Source organism: Schistocerca gregaria, chromosome X, assembly GCF_023897955.1.
Source record: "Schistocerca gregaria isolate iqSchGreg1 chromosome X, iqSchGreg1.2, whole genome shotgun sequence".
In the NCBI taxonomy this organism is placed as follows: Eukaryota; Metazoa; Arthropoda; class Insecta; order Orthoptera; family Acrididae; genus Schistocerca; species Schistocerca gregaria.
In genome coordinates this window covers 806,903,858-806,918,300 of record NC_064931.1, presented here as the reverse complement: position 1 = coordinate 806,918,300, position 14,443 = coordinate 806,903,858, and the positions used below count along the sequence as shown (strand labels likewise).

Genomic DNA, 14,443 nt, shown 5'->3' with positions numbered 1-14,443 from the left:
CGGACAACATTCTCAGGAAAACAGAAAGCTGCAAAAGCATATGCAGAGGTACAGTGGCTATTTGGTGGACATAGGGAATGGAACTGAACACATGTTGTTAGTGGACACAAGGACTCATGTTTCAGTAACTAGTTTGGACCTCCTGGATGGGAAGAGACTCACTTTATCATGATGTAGGTTATGTGGAGTAGAGGACAATGATGTGGTATAATTGGGGTCAGCACTTCTCAGTTTCTGTACTGGAGCATGTAATTTTCACAAATATACGTAAGTATTTCACTGTGATGGTGAGAGGTAATGCACAATATGCAAATGATACACTGTTGCCAGGTTCACTATCATGAAGGTGGACCCAAATAAACTGCATACACATTTATTAAAGCTCAGTTTGCATGATAAAGTAACAAGAGGTACAGGAAAATGGCTCTGGGTGAGTGAGTACTGACCTACTGAAAGATGTGTTGTGTATTATAGAGCCATTGGAACACAATGACAATTTGATTTTTTGCACTGTGTTGTGTGTGGAAGTGTGGCACATGTGCAGGAAATAGATTGAGATTACATGGTTACTGTTAGTGTAATTATGTCTCTGACAAAGTCGATATGCCAAAAGCCTTAGTGGTTGCCAGTTTGGATGTCCTAGATAAGGACTATTTGGATAGGTCCAGTGGAGACCTTAGCCATAAGCAAACTGTCAGTGTACCTACATCATGTGAGAAAGTAAAGCACTTAATGGAAAGGATAGGTCACTGTGGAGGCTTTGTTAATATGTTTTGTGGATTTGTTCACTGCTAGTGGACCTTTTTCGGCAACAACCATCACATAGCCTATCATCCGGAAGGGGAATTACCTGCTGGTCTCTAAGAAACCAGACAGAATTCCCAGGCACCTGCAACCTAAAGAAGAATTCATCAATCAGCAGTTGGCTGATGGAAATGAGGAAAGTGACAGTCCATGGGGAGGGCAGCCATCTTCACTGTTCCAAAGAAATCTCAAATAAAATGAAGAAATACAAGTGAAATGTTTTTCTTTTCAGGTGGCAATCAGCAGCAGAAATATATTTCAGGAAATGCATAACACAATGCTGTGTTGTATTTCTTATTTATTACAACATACATTGATCCTCAAACATTGTCCATGAAACTTCATCAACATAAAGCAAAGGAAACAGAATGTAGAATCAAAGAAAAGCAAGACAATATATAAAAATAGTTCTTTGTGTTATTTACAAAAGAAAACAATAAAGACTTCATATGTCATACGTAATTCTATTTATGAGGAACTTCTCCAGTACAGCCAAACTTACAGTGTAGATCCAGAAGAATGAAATTTTCAAAAGTGAAACATTATGTCCCATTAAATGGCAGAGAAAAAAATCTCAATGCTACTATTACAGATGGGACCAAATAGGTGTGAGAGATACATGACCAAAGAAATTACATACCAAAGTTACAAACATGATAGCTAACACATCGAAATAAGTAGTGTCATATAATAAAACAATTATAACCTTAATACAATATGCATGAACAAAATATGACGATGATAACAACCCAAACAGTAAAGTAATATTGATGTCACATGGCACCGACTGTTGTCAGAAAAACTGTCAATACATGACAACATTTTAAAAATATGTGAAGTGCAACATACTACTTCATACTTAACATAGTGTCATTACACACAATAATAGTGTACCAAATCTGTTACATGAACTGATACAATAACCAGGATACAAGAACATTATGAGGTATATATAACATAATTGACACAACACAAAGCAATAAAAATTTATTACAATCCAATTTAAAGAAGAAAATCTAGTACACATGTCCATAGTCTACTCATGTCTGAAGTTTAAATTGGGGGGAAAAAGTGGGTGGTCCAAAGTAAATAACTGAAAGAATCTGAAAAGCTATTAAACAAATAAATACACATCACTTGACCAATTTGTAAGAACGGGGCAAGAACTAAATAATTCTAGTCAATGCAAGAATACCAGAAATTATTAAACAGTCTAAATGAATAATGCATCAACAAACGCATTATCAGTACAAAACCCATGTCTACTCCTAAATATAGTGATAAATAACTTCTCATTGCAAATATACTTCTCGGGTTTACTGCCAGATCATACTGTGCAAATCCCACAATATTTTGTTGATATGACAGTCTGACATCTTCAGGTGGTGATAGATTTTGTTTTCACTGTTACAAGATGTGACCAATGATAATTGCGCATTGGCATTGAAATTTATAAGACCAGGAGCAGGCAATACATGTATGCAGGAAGACTTTCGTAGTTGGGGGAAAGCGGTGCACAAAGTGTCCCCTGCAAGGAGTCGCAGCAAGGCCTTTTGTGCATGCACTGTGGGCAAAGACTGTGCTGCCACATGCTCTTCAAGAATAGAAAAAAATCCTTAAGAGACACGATATTAAGTGTGTTTTCCGGCCACCAGCAAAATTGAGAAATATGTTGTGTTTGGTCAAAGATGATCTTGACCTTAGGAAATGTAGTGTATATAAGATCACATGCCAATGTGGGAAATCTTATATTGAGCAGACGTGCCACACCGTGCAAGGGTGTTGTGTTGAATACCATCTTTGTACATGCCTGGGGCAACCTGATAAATCAGCAGTAGTGGAGCATTGCCTGGGCACAGGGCATCACACATTTTACAAGAAGACTGAAGTTCTATCCTCAGTGTCATCTTTCTAGGACTGTTCTTAAGGAGGCCGTAAGTACCTGCACAGCGGACAATCTTTTCAACAGGGATGAAGGTTTTAAATTAAGTACCATCTAGAACCCAGCAGTGGCTGCTGTTAATTAAAAGAGGAGAAATAATGACTTTCAATTCATGACTCAACAAAGTGCACAGCTAAGATTTAATTCAGCTTTTAACCACAGGCACGTCTGGCAGCACAGGCCTTGCCCATGGTGTATGAGTGTAAGGCTTTCTGCAGCTCCCAGCAGGGGCCTCTTTGAGCATTGCTTTCCTCCAACTGTGAGCATCTTCCTGTGCATGCGTATTCCCTGTTTCTGGCCTATTAAATTTCAATGCATCTGCACGATTATCAGCATTTGCATCTTGTACCAGTGACAACAGCATCTACCACCGAACAGTTGTATCAATGAAATATTGTAGGATTTGCACAATATGACACCACAGCAAACCCGAGAAGTGTATATGCAACAGATCTGTAGAGAAAGCCCGAAATATCACAGCTTCTCATTGCTTTAACATATCTGAAAGCTTCAGCTGATCAAAAGCCTACCTCTCCAATATGTGGGCATATTGAACAGTACCTAATATCAAAAAGCAAAGACATATAGGTGAAAAGTTGCAGATGAATACTAGTCTAAATAGTGATGCTAGTTCTAGACCTCAATAGAGCACAGGAAACGTATATGCTAAAGTAAGTGCTAAAAGTGAAAAATTAAAAATACATTGACAACCATATCTCTTTATATGGAACAACTTTTTGGATAACAGTTATTGAACACTAGTAAAGTTTAACAATCAATGTAACTGCACAGGAGTACATTGTTTTTAACAGATCTGTACATATTATATGTGTAAATGACATATTTTCCCAATGTACTGACACACTGTTTTATCTCTTAGTCCATGCTTGATTATATAACAGGTTTAAAAACTTTTGCATGTGTTGTTTCTGTAATAAATCACCTTTATGAACTCTACTACTTTTCTTTATTTCCATGGAACAATCAATAAGAAAATGCACTTCACTTGTAGAAAAGCAACTAATATTTCACTCATATTGGTATGATAGCAGAAACAGAGCTTTCCTCCTCCTCCTTTTAAAGCAAATCTTAGATATTGCATGTCATTTCATGCTACTAGTCATCCCGTAAAATCGTAAGTGTTGTTTATTAACTATTCTAGTCCACATCTTCTACATCTAAATGAAGAATATCAGTCATTTCAGTGATAGTTGGCTAACTGAACATTTCTTTGTTGAAAGATTCATAGCCCTGAATGTAAACTTCCATTTTCTTCAAATCCTCTACCTTATTGTTGTTAATGGAGAATCTTCCTTGTTGATAAGCTTTCTTGTGAGTAAGAGAAAGGAATTTGATTGTTTTTGGAAAACTGAATGTATTCACAACTAATCCACTGATGAATGAGCTGGTAACTACTTCCCCCTTCATCTGATTGCTGTAACGAAACTTGTTGTACGTGGATATCTCAAAAGTTTTCCTTTCTTTCGTTGGGATTCCTTGACCAGAAGATTCATCAGAGGTTGTGGTCTTCTTGTATAAAGGGAGCCACCAGTCTGTGAATAAAAGAATATCAGTCAGTCACTATTTCCTGAGTGTTGAATCTACATGGAACATTTACTAGTTGAATGAGTTCACTGTACGTTTGGGAGTGTACATCCTATCCATCATTTGGAGGACTCTTCTGATGTTGCCAAAGTCATCGTCACAGGGTAGAAAAGAATGTCCCAGAAGAGGGGGGAAAAGTGCCTGATTGTTTCAAATCTATCATTGTCACACAAACTTAACAAAAACATTACTACAGTTTTGTTTCTGTTTTGGCCTATGGCACTGTCACAGAAAAGCCAAATATTCTTTACTGTACAAGATATGTCATTCTCAAAGCAGATTAAAAAAGGTGTAAACCTCATTAGATTTATGAGTCTGACTCTCATGATACACAAAGAATTTAACTGTGTAAGTCTTAAAATAGTGGATACAGAAGGTGTTGACCCTTAGTTGCCTAAGAGAAAGCACATCCTGTACTGGGACACAGGCAGAGGGCTACTACCAGAGTATCATCATCTTCATTTTTAGATGCTTCTGCCACAGTAATGTAGAACTACTTTGCGTGCCTCCAGTTTATGATCATTTCTGAAGGAACATTTCTTTAGGCATTATCACTCAGAGTAAGATCTAATAACTTTGCTTCAAAACTTCTGAATTTGTTGCACACATCCACTTGTGGCCTGACAAAGCTATAATCAAAGTTTTCTAAGAAGTATTTTCAATGAAAACTGCATTTAACTTACTTTATATTTTCTGGGAAATCTTTTAAGAATATCTTGTGCATAATCTTAATGTTTAGTCATGCACCTAAATATTGCTTAGCTTTACCACCATACTGAGTTTCTTTAACATCAAATCTTGATATCTGGACAAGAATGTTTGCACAAATTTTGCCTGAAATAGTATCATCACTTATTTTCTCCTCCTAGATCTTCTGGAATTTTGCCAACAACAAAGGATTACACAGCCTGCGTACTCCACTTTCATTTATTTAGTTTATAATGATATTTTTATATACCTTTTGAGTTTTCCCATTCACTTTTACATTGTAACCAAAATAGTTGTTCTTCTTCTGCATAGACAGTGTAGGGCATACTTGTGGTTCTTAATGTTCATGTGATTTTGGCACTGTATGTCTGTATATGCACTCCCTTATCTGCATCAGACTCTGTAAATATATATCTTGCATGTTCCAGTGAATGAAGGTAACGCCACATCTCATTTCTGGTTTTGTCAGTAATGTCTGAATAGTGCTTAGCAGCAAATTTGCATGAGTAAGTATCTCTCACCCTTCCAGGCACTTCCTTATCTTTTTGAGAGTTTTAAGATATTCCTTCAACTCTGGCATTTCTAATTACATTTCTCTGGTATTTATCATGGTTCACCACACCCTTCTTTCTGAAAGGAAATTCTGCATCAGATATCTTTTAAACTCTTGCTCCTCTTTCTCAGCAATGTGAGGCAGATACTACCAACCTCTACATTTTGTAAGCACTTGCATGACGCAAGTCAGGAGAGCCAACAACGAAAACATTATTTCCCTTTGCAACAAAAGAGCACAAGTGCCTCACATATGTTGTTTCCGCACTACCCAGAAACTTCATAGATTTTCTTCGTAGTTTTAGAAGTGCTGCAATGAATGTTTTCTGTGTTAAAAGATGTGTCTTGGTATGCTCTTTATGAATGCACGTATAACCCAAAACAGCAAAGAGTCACAGGTGCGGTTTCTGAAATAACCAATTCATGTATAAAAATGAGAGCACTGTGAATTTCTTTCTTTGTCTTTTTTGAAAAAACTCTTACAGTGTTTTAAATAAAACAAATTTTATTAACATTCTACATCTTCCTACTTCATACCTACGTATTTATTTCCCAACATAGTCATCCAGCTGATGAACACATTTCTTTCAATGAGAGACCAGTTTGTAGATAATATCACTGTAGAATTTTTGACTTTGTTGATGGAGCCACAACTTCACCTCTTCTTGCATGGCTTCATCACTAGCAAAGTGAGGTCCTTCAAGGTGTTCTATAAGTTTTGGAAACAGATGAAAATTATATGTGGTCAAGTTGAGACTATATGTAGGATAACTGATGCCAGTGAACTCAAGGTGTTGCAGTTCTCAAGTGTGATCTGACATTGTTATGCTGAAGTAGAAGGTACTCCATATGTGAATGGATTCTTCATATCCTAAACTCAATTATAGCATGCTGTTTCTCACACACCGAGATAGTTGCGTTACACACTACAATTTGGAGCCCTCTAGCAGCAGAGGGATGCAAATATATAGACATGAAGAAAGAAGATTTAGAATGTTAGTAATGTCTGTTTTATTTAAAAAGCTGTAAATGTTTTTGCAAAAAAAAAAAAAAAAAAAAAAAAAAACGCATCACTTTTTAGTACGCCCTTGTATATGTGACACAGAACGTGGGTATAACAACTTACAACACTAAGAGGTACTAATGTATGGAAGTGAATTTTTACTGCAGTGTTATTTAATGTTCAGCTGTAATATCATTTGACAACAGCAATCTAATAATCGTATCCAGTAACACATGGGGGGAAAAGCATGCTTGTACATAAAAGACTTGCAAGAGACATTATGTGTAACCACATCAGTAGTAGTTATCTTAAGACATTGAGTAAGTTGTGTATATCATTAGTGTCACTATGCTAAAAGATAATGTTATCATCAGTATACATTTTGTAGTAATTTATATTTTTGACAATCTCAGATTTGCTATTTAAGATCTTATGTTCAAAGGTACTCAAAAATATTGGCAAGGGTACCTGCTAAACAGCATCTCACAGGTAAGCCATCTGGTTGCATGTAGCAATCTCCATTGACAATAGAAGAATTCTGAGACAGAATCAGGGTAAGGAGCTCCTTTGTCTCCATGATTTCTGGGATACTTACTATGCTGTATGCAATTTTTCTTAACCAGTTCAATTGATTCACTGACAGGGACATCTGTGTATAAGTAAACCACATCAGATGAACAAAGTGTTGCCTTATCTGTGAAGGAGGGAAGGAAGGAAGATTATGTTTAATGTCTCATTAATATCGAGGTCGTTAGAGGTGGAGCACAAGCTTGAATGCTTGGTTTTTTGTGTCAAGGATGGGTAGGGAAACAACCCGTGCCCTCTCATAGGAACCATCCCAGCATTTGCTGTACACGGGTTGGAATCATCATCCTCCCGAATGCGGTTCCAGTGCGCTACTCACTGTAAGCATTATCTGTGATCCGAATGTCTTTTAAATGACAAATCAGGTTGTTGGTGTGTCTTAATCATATATTTCCCCTGAAAGACATAATTTTTGGTGATAAAGTGATTAATTTTTTGTACATAACCTGAGTAAGTAACCTGGGTTGTCAACATAATTCACAATCTGCCTGAATGGTGTACTTGATTCAAAGATTTTATAATGGGATCTCATCCTAGAGGGTTTATGGTTCAGAACCAGACAATGCTTTTTTAAACATCATATACCAAGAATTGTATATTATATATGATTTCCTTTAGGCCTTTCTGAAAGCATTCAGTAGGATCATTTTGTAAGCTGTAAATGTGATTGTTATCAAAGAATTCTAATGTTTTGCTAAGATTATCATGGTTGTACATACTGACAATGGAATTAATTTTGCCTAATGATTGCTCCTCAGCAAGACTGACATTTATGCTCTTTATGAAGGAATACTTGTATCTGCAACATTTATGTTTACCATTGTCTTCTGGAATATGTTGACTTATAAATTTTGCTACTTTGTTAAATATATAATTTTTCTGTGCCACAGAACCTTTAAACTTTTGCTAACTTTGTACAGTCAAGTAATCTATATTTTTACCATTTACATTGGTGCACAAGTTATACTGTGAAACTTTTTGTAACATTTTTAACTTCACCACTGAAGAAATTTATGTCAGCCAAATTCACCACTTTGTCATAAAACCAAAAATCGGATGTACCATTACCTCTATTGAGACACTACTGCATAATCAAATTTTCTATCTTTAAGTTTTATTGAAGTCTTCAACCTCTTCATAGACTAAATTAAGACTTAGCAAATATAATGTCTTTGCTAATATCAAGTGGGCCATACAAACATCTGTTTAAAGTAGTCTCCCATCTATACTTCATTCAAAGTTCCTGCTTAACACTTTCATGGGGCATTGTGGAAATACTTCCCACTAACTGTATTTCTCTACTGTGTTTGTGAGAATACATGTTCTCATTTCTGTATACTACTGGCATCTAGTGGTAGTCCATTGTACACCTACTACAAAATTAATGTCTTTTGTGGTCCTTAGCAAGCATACTTACCACCAATGTAGGGGAATCCTACAGCTTTTGGATATGTTTTTTTACCACCTCTATTTTTTTTAGTACACCTCAAGCTCAGAGATTGTTTTCCTAAGGCATTAAAGTCTTAAATTAACTCTCTTTGTTGTTCATTTAGAATGTGTAATAATTTTCTTATTCTTGCATCAACAAAAACATATTTAGTTACTGTTCCTTTCCTGAAAATTGGTCAAGTAATATATATATATTGCTTATTAGTTTTTCAGGTTTTTTTATTTTTTTACTTTGTACTTCCCATTTCTCATACTTTACAACATTATGCATTGTATTTGCAATTTAAACTTGAGACAGATTAGGGGCATGTGAAATATATTCCTGACTCTAAATTTGATTGTAATACATTTTTACTGCTTCGTGTTGTATCATTATTCTGCACAAATCTCATGTTTTTCTATCCTAGTGATTACAATAATTCTTGTCATTGATTTGGTACACTACTGTTTTGCATAGAGAAGTATGTTGCAATTCACATATTTTTTGAAACATTACCACATTTTGACAACATTTCTGACAATTGTCAGTGCTATGGGGAGGGGGAGAAATACTGTGATATTAATATTACTTTCCCATATGTGTTGTGATCGTCATAACATTTTGTTCATGTCTGTTTTCTAATAGGTTTATTATTTGGTACTATTTATTGCTGCCAGGTTTGTTTCATTGGTATGTTATTACTTTGCTCATGCATATCTCTTACCTAATTGGGTCACACCTAGAATAGTAGCATCCAATTATTACTCTGTCACTGAATAGGCCACATCATTTCAGTTTTGAAAATTTTATTCTTCTGGCTGTACATTGTAAATCTGAGAGTACTTGAAAAGTTCCTTGTATATGGAATTATGCATGAAATGTGAAGTCTTTATTGTTTTCTTATGTGACACATTATAGTTAGTTGGTTATACATTATCTTGCTTTTCATTGTTTCTACACAGTGTTTTCTTTGCTTTGTGTTTATACAGTTACCTGAATGAAGGACGAGGACTGAACCTGGTTGTAATAAATAAGACAACGCAGAATTGTGTTATGCATTTCTCAAAATATATTTCTGCTGTTAACTGTCACCTGAAAACATGTTTGATCTTTTGCAGAGCACAGCACAACAGTTGATTTTCATATACTAACTTACAAAGCTGAAGTTAACAAAATGTATTGCAGCAATCGCATACATCAAAAATTGTATTTCTTTGCATATTATGTCTACATTTGAATGTGTGAAAATTAAGGTACAAGATGTGGTTTTGATGAGACTTAACCCTTTTGCAGACGCACTTTTTGTAGTGACTCTGCATCAATAATTTTTTGGTATCATATCAGAACTATAATGAATTAACTATACGTATTTTTTGGTAATTTTATTTATTTTTGATTTAAGACCAAAAACTATGATGGTACATATATCATCATAGCATCTTGTAAGATATTAAACTGTGGTGGCAAATGGATTTTTCATTTCTCTTTTGTGAGTTGTTATGTGTTGCCATTACAACAAAAAAAGTTCCCCGTTTTTATTTTACTTTATTTCAAAAATCTTTATATTTCATGTTTTTATATTTAATGTGAACAGTTCAATACCTGTATACAAGTAATATTTCTTTCTCAAAGAAATGTTCAAATGACTGTCGTAATTCTTTCTATTTTTCAAGAAACTGGCAGAAGCATGTTTCAGTACACAGGGGCACTTTGCAGAAGCAGCACATGCCTTTTCTTTTCTTGTATCGAGTTTTTATAGAAAACTTTTGACACTATCAGTATGTTTTTTCGAAAACACACATATGATCTCCTTCTGCCAGTCAAACATGATCTGGTACAGTGTTGTTCTTGGTTAGAATGGTTACTGGACAGGCTTTTCTTTGTGCAAGATGTGAAGCCATCGATTAACTGTTCTGCAAGCCATAATCTAAAGTACAATTGATCTTCGCATTCTTGTTATTCTTTATTAATTTTGTACAATATAAAGGCATTTAGAATAGTCACGTTTTGTAGGAAGTAAAGAACCTGATGCTAACACTTACGAGAACATTGCCCTACTGCGTAATGTTCTCTAAGTTGGTTGAAGTGATCTATGCTTCCCATTATACAGGGTGTCTCACATAAAACTTGTATGCCTCATGTACTGGTTAATTATCTCTAAGTGAATTGCTTGTGAAGAGGCAACATCATCTCAAATGTTGTGCGTCAGTTATTGTGAGAAGCTTGTATTGTTGTGTTGTTATAGAAATGTAGCACTTTGCATTAGAACAGCAAATTGATATTGTGGAGTGATACATGAAGACAGCATCCATCAAGAAATGTAATGTTTCAAGCAAAGTATCTCCTGATAGGAAATTCCCCACGGCCAGCACTATTCAAGATCTGTGCAAGAAATGGAAGGCTTTAGGAACTGTACAGAATGTGCATAGGAATAGGTGATCAACAGTGAGGATTCCTGAAACTGCAGGCTGAATTTGCATGGACATTATGAGAAGTCCCAGCAAGTTGGTAAGGAGGTTATCACAGCAGGTTGGCATAGCTCATACACTGCATACTAAAAGATATGAAATGAAAAGTCTATCGAGTGAGTGTGGTGCAAAAGTTGAAATTTGACAATCAGGAAAAAAAGATAGTTTGTTATTGTAACTGGCTGTTAACATCAACTAACGGTTACTTGGAAGCCTTGCTTGACTTCACATTACATTAAACCTGGTTTCATTTGTCAGGCTACATAAACTACCAGAATTGATGGTATTGGTCACAGGACAACCCACATATTCTGCATGAAGAACCTCTCCACTCAGAGAAGAAGAGTGTTTGGTGTGTGTTGTCCAGCATGCACATTACTGGCCCCACATTTTTCAATTACACTTTAAACAGTGCCAGATGCACTGCACATGCACTGAAGCTGTATGCAGTATTCCAACAAGATGGGGCAACCACTCACATATCCAACCAAAGTATGACCCACACTACCAACGTGTTGTCTTAAGACACACTTGTCAGTAGAGGCCTCTGGCCCTTAGGTCCCCAGATTTAACATAATGCAATTTTTATTTATGGTACACACTAAAAAGCAAAGTGTATGCTGACAATCCTCACACAATAGACAATCTTAAACAGAACAGTCCTAGAGAAATGAACAACTTCAGGCCTGTAGAATTACAGCATATTGCTGGTAACGTCACCACACAAAGTCAGCAATGCCTGGATGAAAATTGTCACCACTCCCAGTATCTCTTATAAACAGGCAACTATATTTTTTTTAACATTTCTGTTTTCTATTATTGTTTAGTTCGTTTATTATTACTTGAATCTCGGGTGTGAGGCATATTGTGGGACACCCTGTATCATTGTACATTGCTACTGCTGTTAGACAAGTAATAATGCTGGTAGTACCATCCTTATTCTTCCTCAAGATAAGTATGGTGCCTCTAAGGTCGTCTGAAGTTGTCAAAATAATGACAGATTTGGTGTCCATCCTTTTTGTAGCCATAAAAGCACATTTGCATTGGAACTGAAATTTTCCTCTTTTCAAGGTGCATTTCTCTTTTATGAATAGATACAATTGTTCAGCACCATTGCATTAGATTCACAGTGATAAAGGAGTTGGCAAATGCTGCCACACTACAACTATATTTCATGTCTGGGGTCAGGCTAATGACTACAGGCTCAAAGAATGTTCTGTAGAACCACCATCTGATTTTCCTGTGTAAATATCAAATTTTGTGACACAGCCTGTTTCTGAGCCCACTAAACACCACACTTTGTATCCTCATTTGATTGTTTTCAAAGGCATATACTGCTTGAGTGATGAATGTCCCTTGAAAGGTATAATTTTACTGAATTGTGTCGTTCAGAAAGGTTATACGAGGTCAGACCTTATGATTTGGATGCCCTCTTGGAGGATTCGGCCTATTGACATTTATGTGAATAGTTTCCCGTGTGGGTTTGCCACATTTGCATGTCACAGGCTTCAATATATAAGGCTGACTTAAAGCAGGTTCTGAACTACAGTAGTTTACTACTCTTGGCAACACAACAATACCAATCAAGATATTCATTCCAGTCCAGGCTTGTAACTCATCTACAGATATATTTGTGCAGTTGTTTGGCTAACCAAAGTGCAGTTTTTGTCTCAGCTGCTCTGCATACGTATTTGTCTGCTGGATTACAAGCTCTAGCATCTCAGTAGTAAATACAGAAAGGTAGTAGTCCCACTCCATGCTGTGTTTTGTCAATGAGCAGTTGACAACTGGTTCTCCTGGTGTAGCAATGTCGAGCAAGTCAAAAACAGCAGTTTCACATAATCATTCCTCTTCAGTTGATGGTTCTTCTTCTACACTTATGGTACATCACTAGAAATCTGAACATACATAGTGCTGGAACTGTTTCCACTATTAATGATATGAAACTGTGGAAACAAATGTGGCTTATGGTCCAGCACAATGTCAGACGAATTCATCTTTTGAATCACCATCACGTACTTTTTTTAGAATTTTCAGAGTTGCTAGGTGGTGAAAATAGCAACTGCAACAATTCTTACATGGATTTCTTTGTATAAATGTGTTTCTTTGATATTTTTCATACAAATGGTAACAATTGCAATACAAACAATAAATGACAAACTAATTTTCTAATTATATTTGTTAATAATATTAAAGCTTACCACAATGTGAAAACAACCCTAGCCACATGGTATGATAACATATACTGCAGAAGCAAAGTAATGTGTTTTGACAACAGTAGTGAATCAGAAACTGATTATTGTAGCAGTTTTCATACAGCTGGTACAGTGTGCTACCATGAGACATCAGGTACATACAGAGGTGGTAAGAATATTCCCAAAAGCTTTGGAATAGCCCTAAGTTGGAAGTAAGGACCACAAATGACAGACTAATTTTCTGATAAGTATATTTCCCAAGACCATTTCAAAACTATTTTGATGGTAGGCATACTTCCCAAGAACCCTTAAAACATCGTTATTTGGTGGGATATATAATTTCCATAGCCCTGAAAGCTATATTTCAGGACAAACAAACTACAGCTGGGGGCAACCGACTACCACTAGATGCCAGGAATTTACAGAAGTGGTAACACATATTGTCAGAAATGAAATACAGTTAGTGGGAAATACTTCCCACACAGCCCATATAAGTCAAAGTGTATTTATAGGGCTTATGTTATTATCAAAGACACTGGATTTGCTAAGTCTTAATTTAGTCTATTAAGAGGTTGAAGACTTTAATCAAATTTTAAAAAACGCCAATTCATTATCCTGAGGCACAAAAAAAGACACAAAATTTGATTATGCAGAAGTGTCTTAATAGTGGTAATGTCACTCCGATTTTCAGATTTATGAGAAAGTGGTGAATTTGACTGACAAACTTCCTCAATGCTGAAGTTAAAAAGTTAGAAAATGGTTTTAAGTATAACTTGTGCCCTGTTGTAAATGGTAAAAATATAAAACGATGAACTACCTGAACAAAGTTACCTAAAGTTTAAAGGTGATTTGGCACAGAAAAAAATATATCTAGCAAAGTAGCAAAAATGATGAGGCAACATATTCCAGAAGACAATGGTAAACATAAATGTAGTAGATAAGAGTATTCCTTGAAAGAGCATAAATGTTGAGCTTGTTGATTAGCAAGCATTACCCTTGGAAGCAGACAAAGGTAACTCCATTGTCAGTATGTACTAAATACATTAGCAAAACATTAGAATTCTTTGATACAAATCACATTTACAAGTTATAAAATGACTCCATTCAATGCTTCCAGAAAGACATAAAGGAAATCATATGTAATATACAATT

The 14,443-nt window shown here is 35.7% G+C and overlaps 1 protein-coding gene across 6 annotated transcripts in view; it reads right to left on the bottom strand.

The window, feature by feature from the left end:
• Nucleotides 1–1,085: 1,085 nt before the first annotated feature.
• Nucleotides 1,086–14,443, bottom strand: part of LOC126297457 (serine/threonine-protein kinase STK11-like) — a 105,400-nt gene continuing 92,042 nt past the window's right edge. For all 6 annotated transcript variants that reach the window (XR_007552524.1, XR_007552526.1, XR_007552525.1 and 3 more), the window contains one exon: nucleotides 1,086–4,299. The gene's annotated coding sequence lies outside the window, so the exon portion shown is untranslated. The remainder of the gene's footprint in view (nucleotides 4,300–14,443) is intronic.